We start from the raw sequence: 7,500 nt of genomic DNA, 5'->3' as shown, positions 1-7,500 counted from the left end.
TAGACAAGCTCACCAGCTTGAACATAAACCCATACTTTACAAGATGGGTTGTCAACTGGCTCATGGATATAACCCATATGGTGAGAGTTGCAGGCTCTACATCTGACTCTAAACCGGTTACAAGTGGCGTCCCCCCAGGGCTCAGTTCTAGGACCCCTCCTGTTCGGTATATACTTCTCAGAGGTACAGGCAAGCATAGGAGGACTATGGCTGACCAAGTTCGAAGATGACTGCAAACTAGGGGCCATAATTGATTCTCTGGCTGATACAGACACCCTTCAGATGGGTCTCAATGAGACGGATACCTGGTGTCAAAATCATGGCCTCAAGCTAAATGCCAAAAGTGCATAGTCATCCCCTTTGGAAAAAACAAAATACCCGTGAACTACCACATAGGTGTTAGTCCCCTAAATACAGAAAATGTAATAAGGGATCTGGGGACCCAAGTAGATAGCAATCTCTCCTTTGATAATCATATTGCCAAGGTGGTTAGAAAATCCTTCTATGTGGCCCACCTAATCATAAAAGGGTTTGCATCTAGAACAAAAGAGGTTATTGTGCCTCTCTACTCATCACTCATTAGACCCATCATAGAATACAATGCCCCATTTGGGATGTACCTTACAAGACACCTGCAACAGCTGGAAAGGCCACAAAAGTACCTCACCAAGAGGATTACTGGCCTCAAACAGATGCCCTATGCAGCCCGACTCAAGAAACTCCAGCTGTACTCAGTTGCATACCGCTTACTCAGAGGTGATCTCTGCCTGACATACAAGGCCATGTCCAACCCAGAATTGATGGACATGCTCCACCTAAAAAAAAAAAACAAATCCCAGAGAGCCACACGCTCTAGAGATATAAACTTCACCACAAAGATAAATAGGACACGCTGGAGGGATATATTCCTATCCCAGAGACTCCCCATGCTTTGGAACAGGATTCCAATATACATCAGGCAGAGCCCCTCACTAACACTCTTCAAGAGAAACCTTGATGGGTGGATGGGAAACAGAAGATTTACCCCGGGGATCACTGCCCTGGCCCTGCTGGACAGTGGTGCAGGGAACTAATGGCTCTGCTGGACAGTGGCACAGGGAACAGATGGCTCTGCTAGACAGAGGCACAGGGAACTAATCTAAGGGGGTGGTGAAAGCCAACACATTCTGGCTAGGCTTATAAATGCCCTTGGGCAGATAGCCTAGTACTTACCTATGAACATATATATATATATATATATATATATATATATATATATATATATATATATATATATATATATATACCTCATCAGTATAGTATAAGTAGATAGTTTGGCTATACTTCAGAAACACAGGTCTTAAAACTCTGCTGCTGCAAAATATCCCAGTCAGCATCCAGGCAAAGGGTAAAAAAGTTACACAGTCAAATCATTTAGCAAAACTGCAAGAACAAGCCAAGCTAGAATCTTTAGGTGCATAATGCATGAAACGTCCTGTAGTGGAGGCTCCTAGGAGAAATGCAAATGCCCCCTTAAGTACATATCAGTGTTTTGGCTACATTGCTTCTGAATATGCCTGCAATTTTTATTTGTTAAGTATTTATGGGTATATTCAGACCAATAAAGTCAAACTTCACTACCTCTGGACAGGTCATGCTTCAGACCTTTTATGATCTCATCAGCTCAAAATAAGTGGATTGTTTCTTCCCAGAGACTGTTTAGTCCCCCCCCCCCCGCATATTCTTAGCTGCAATAATAGAAGCATTTTTAATCCATACTCCTAAATATTTCATATTACTGTGTTCTTACAAATATGGGTATTGCTTAAACAATTTGTGTGTGGTTACATAATTTACAGCTATAGCCCTTATTTTGTCTTTAATAGTTGTATATCCTGAAATAATCTGAAAATGTCTCAAAATTTTCCACAATATTAAAATTTACTTTATTTTACATTTGTTTACTGGGAAAGTCCGACTGGAACGAGGTCCATGTACAGTGGAGGCCCGAGGAGAAAAGCTCCACATCAAACAATATGTGCAGTGGTAATTATACAATCAAAAGATATGTCAAAACAATCAGGAATAAAAAATAAATAAATAAATAAAATGTCCTTTTCTGGATTTATCAAGTAAAGAATAATATCATCTGAAAATAAAACCAACTTTTCTTGATTACCATACCAATTATATCCTTAAATTTCTGAATTCATTATTTTCTTTGCCAATGGCTGCAAATATAACTGGGATAGACTGGACTGAATTTATATTTCACAAGAGAGTGTGCATTTAATTGAAAATTTAGATAGTATCTAATCTTGATGAAGCCAAATTACTGTTGGTCTATCTTGATGAAATTTTTAGTATTGTAAGGTATCAATCAGTTTATGTTACATGGGGTGCATATAAGGCTTGTTATGCTGTGTGTGTGTATTCTTTCGGCTTTTCCCGGTTAGGGGTCGCCACAGCGGAACTCCGGTCTACTAATGATTGGCAGTGGATTTTTATAGTGCTGAGTTGCCAGCCCAATGCCCGACCTTCAAGAAAGGCACGCCCATTCAAGCTCGTACCTACCTGCATGAAGGCTTGTTATGCTGAATAACCTATAATTCCCAGGGATAGTTGTAGGGCCTTCTTGTGGAGTGGCATCAGCATTACTGTGTTCCATACCTCAGGGACAACACTAGAGGTTAAACACAGGTTAAACATTTTAAGGAGTGGCTCTGCTAGGGCTTGTGTGGCGCTGTCTATTAAACAGCCAAGTATATTATCAGGTCTCATGGAAGAAGTATTTTAAGTCTTCGAGAACACTTTCATTAAAGGAGGTGGGGGATTCTGAGAGACTCAGGAATAAGTAGGCTTTGGATAGTCATCTCTGGAGTAAAACTCAAACTAAATTTGTTTGCTAGTATATTGGCAGTATCTCCTGGATCAGAGTAGGTGGTACCATTGCAATTAAGTTTAAGACAATGCTGAATGTTATTTTTTTACTATTTCTGACATAGCTAATAAAGGACTTGCAATTGTCCTTAGTTTTAGATGCTGATCTAAGTTCATGGGCTGCTTTAGTTGACTTAATAGTATTTGTCATGCTTTTCATCAGTTTCCTGATGTCCTTGATATGAGGTTCTTTTGATCAGCTGCACACTATCAGCAGAAGTTCCCTTTCTTTTATTGCAGAACTTATGTTGGTGGAACACTAGTGTTTTTAAATTGCACATTATATTTAGATCTGATTAAGACTGCCATCTCTTTACATTTCACTAATAAGGCCTAGAATTCCTTTGTGAAGCTATCTGTCATGGCAATGTTTGGTGAAATGCTACTAGAAGTGAATTCTGAAATTTCATCACCTCCTCCTGTTCCACAACTGGACCTGCAGAAGAAACACACAATGGGGAAATTATTGTATACATATGCTAGGAATTAAATCAGAGCTCTACAGTGGACCTGTTCAGAAGTCATATACACGCTTCTGTTGAGAAGGTTACTCCTGCATTCTCTAATATCCATTCATATGAAGTTCTTGCTCATCTGTCACTGGAAAACAAAGTAAGATAACAGGAGACAAATAATTATAGTGCATGTCTGTCCCCCCCCCCCCCCCATCACTCCTTAACTGTTCCCTCCTGCTATCAAATGGCACTGTTCTCAGGAATGTGCTTTATTCAACCGGTACAATTCAAGATCATGGCAAGCTCACCTACGTGGATGTTTTGGTGTATATGTGACTAGGAACCATGACAGCAGCATTGAGTTGCACCACCTGCCTTCTGCTGTCAGAGTGCAGCCTTATACAATGGAAACCTTAGGAAGGACATGCCATAGGTGCTTTGGGGCTCCACAGTCATATGCTGAGGCATAGCTACAGGAAGTAATTAGGATGAGACTGCTGATAGGACTAACTGCAGCTTTTTAGTTGGTTTGTAAATCTTCTGCTCTTCCATTTAAGAGCAAAAAAAAACCAGATATTCCTTCTACTGGTACACCAATCAGGTGGCCAGATGCACAACACAGCCCTTCCCTCCTGTTTAGCCATTCAGGTACCTTTTCTGGGCTCTGCCCCCAACCCTCCCTCCTCCATTATATAAAAAAATATATATATATAGTAATTTCTGCCTCTTGTAAACTGAAGCAAATGGTTGCTATAGTTTATATCCTGCCTGCAAGGAGTGTTATATTGCTCAGATTTTAGTTAAAAAAAGTGTTTTTTTTTAAACCATCTCAAATTGCTTACTATAATGTAATAAGTTTAGATCACTCATGGAATGTTACAGTGCTCAGGTCTGATCACAAATGCAGTTCCGGCTTTTAAAAGCTGGTATTGCATTAGATATCAGAATTGGCTATCGCTCCCTCCCAACACATTGCATTCAGGGCAGTTGCCCTTTCCATTTATGCTACTGGCCACAGGTGTACATGCAATGGCATAACAAACTGTGGAACTCACTCCTGGAAAAATTCAATACCTAAGCCATTACTGCTACATATCCTGCATAATGAAATACATTTTTGTAGTATATTTGTGCCTAAGTATGATATAGCTACAAGCCTATATATATATATATATATATATATATATATATGTGTGTGTGTGTGTGTGTGTGTGTGTGTGTTTGTGTATATATATATATATATATATATATATATATATATATATATATATATATATATATATATATATATATGGGTCTACTTCATAATATTGAAATCAGTAATTAAATATACCAACGCCAAGATCCCAAACTTTTTTCCACTGTCGTGCGATCTTGGAAGTTGGTATATTTACAGGGGTATGGGGGGGTGCAGGGGGGCTTGCCCCCCTGCAGAAACATAGTAGAAAGTCTGTTTGTTAGTTAGGTGCTGTTATAGGTGGAGGGGATCTTATTTACTTCTGCAATGTAGTTTTTAATGTTATGAAGCACACTTTCAATGTTCTAAGTTTTCAGTGTTTGGAATTTTCGATGTTCTTGTCTCAATGTTATGAAATTCAACGTTATGAAATTGGAACCCCACTCGGCCTTCCTAAGAACACTGGAAAATATGAAGGTCTCTCCAAACACCATTATATTGGGCGACTTCAACTACCCAAACATAGACTGGGAGCATTACTCTAGCTCCAACACCCTAGCCCAAAGGTTCCTAGAATTTATAAACTCAAATGCTATGGAACAACTTGTTACCACTCCCACAAGAGGGGAAAACATACCGGACCTGATCATCACCAACATGGGGACTCTATGCTCCAGACCAGAAGTGTATCCCTAACTGGTAAGATCAGACCATAAACTAATCTCACTGGATATTCACATCCTGACCCCACCCTCTGCCCAGAAAATCACAGTGAAAAACTTCTCTAAAGAAAATTTCACACTCCTCAAAACCGAGGTGGAATTCTTCAAAGCCCCCGGGCCTGTGGAAAATACGGCCCAGACCGCAGAATCCTTTATAAACACATTCTATGAACACCTTCAAGAATGCATGGATCATGCAATCCCAAATAAAACCAAGACCCAATCCTGCAAAGGCAGATGTCCTGTCTGGTGGACCCCAGCCATAAGCAAACTATACAATAGAAGGAGGAAGCTACTACATGATAGAGCAAAATCCCAAAAAGGGAAGGCATCTCTGATCAGTATTAGCAAAAAACTACGGGCACTCATAAAATCGTCTAAGGCCAGCTTTGAGAGAAAAATTGCACAGGACACTAAGGATAATCACAAGGCTTTCTTTAGCTATGTTAGGAACCTGGGTGGGAATTCCCAGATATGCTCAGAATTAGTCCAAAATGACAAAAAATACACCGAACTCACAGACATTGCCAACATCCTAGCTGACAGGTTCAGCGCAAACTTCTGCCTCCCCTCCCCACCAAAAGGGCAAATATCTATCCCAGCAGAGTGCTGCCCCCCTGACATCTCAGATTCTCAGGTAAAAGCCGCCCTCACCAAAGCAAAACACACAGCATCAATGGGACCAGATGGTGTCCCAGGCTGCATCCTATATGAACTCCAAGAAGAGCTAAACCCAAACATAAAACTACTGTTCAATCTCAGCCTTACTACAGGATATGTACCCAAAGAGTGGCGTACAGCAACAGTGGTCCCTCTCCACAAAGGTGATGCCTCAACGGATCCTGGAAACTATCACCCCATAAGCCTGACTAGCTTGGTCTGCAAAGCTATGGAAAGGATCATCATGGACCTCATAAATAAAGATATTGGGGACCTACAGACACTGGATCCTACCCAGTTCGGCTTTGTTAAGGGCAGATCCTGCCTCTTAAACTTGGTCGATTTCTTTGAAACTGTCACCAAGGCCATTGACGAGGGGAAGGTGGTCCACACAGCCTACCTAGACCTCGCAAAAGCCTTCGATACAATACCCCACTCGGGCATTATAGATAAGCTCACCAGCTTAAATATAAACCCCTATGTGACTAGATGGGTTGCAAACTGGCTCATGGACAGAACCCACATGGTTAGAATTGCTGGAGCCATGTCAGACTCCAAACCAGTTACAAGTGGCGTCCCACAAGGCTGAGTCCTGGGACCTCTCTTATTCGGTATATATTTCTCGGAGGTACAGGCCAACACGGAAGGACTGTGGCTGACCAAGTTCGCAGATGACTGCAAACTGGGTGCCATAATTGACTCTCCAGCCGACACAAGCATCCTCCAAAAGGGCCTCATAGAAACAGACAACTGGTGCCAGAGCCATGGCCTCAAGCTAAATGCCAAAAAGTGTATAGTCATCCCCTTTGGCAAAAACAAAGTGCCCACAAATTACCACATAGGTGGTAATCCATTAAGTACAGAAGAAGTAATTAGGGACCTGGGGACCCAAGTTGATAGCAATCTCTCATTTGACAACCACGTGGCCAAAGTGGTTAGAAAAACATTTTATATAGCCCACCTAATCATGAAGGGATTCACATCTAGATCAGGGGAGGTCATCGTGCCTTTTTACTCATCCCTCATTATGCCCATAATTGAGTACAATGCCCCTTTTGGGATGTACCTTACCAGACACCTGCAGCAACTGGAAAGACCCCAAAAGTACCTCACCAAGAGGATCAAAGGGCCATATGCTGCCCGGTTAAAGAAACTCCAGCTCTACTCAGTGGCATACCACCTGCTCAGAGGCGATCTGTGCCTGACGTATAAAGCCATGTCCAACCCGGAATTAATGGACATGCTGCACCTCAGAAAATCCAAATCCCATCAAGCTACGTGCTCGAGAGACTTGAACCTCAGCACTGAAATAAATAGGACATGCTGGAGGGACAGATTCATAACCCAGAGGCTCCCTTCACTCTGGAATAAAATCCCATCCAGGTTAGGCAGAGTCCCTCACTGACTCTCTTCAAGAGGAATCTTGATGAGTGGATGGGAGATCGTAGGTTTACCCTGGGTATCACTTCTGTGTCACTGTTAGACAGAGGCACAGAATACTAACCTCGAAAAAGGGCATAGCAAAATTAATTTAAAATGGGTGGTGAAAGCCAAACACACTCTGGCT

Source organism: Protopterus annectens, chromosome 14.part0 (genome assembly GCF_019279795.1).
Source record: "Protopterus annectens isolate FY-2018-M chromosome 14.part0, PAN1.0, whole genome shotgun sequence".
Taxonomy (NCBI): Eukaryota; Metazoa; Chordata; order Ceratodontiformes; family Protopteridae; genus Protopterus; species Protopterus annectens.
This window is presented reverse-complemented; position numbering follows the sequence as displayed.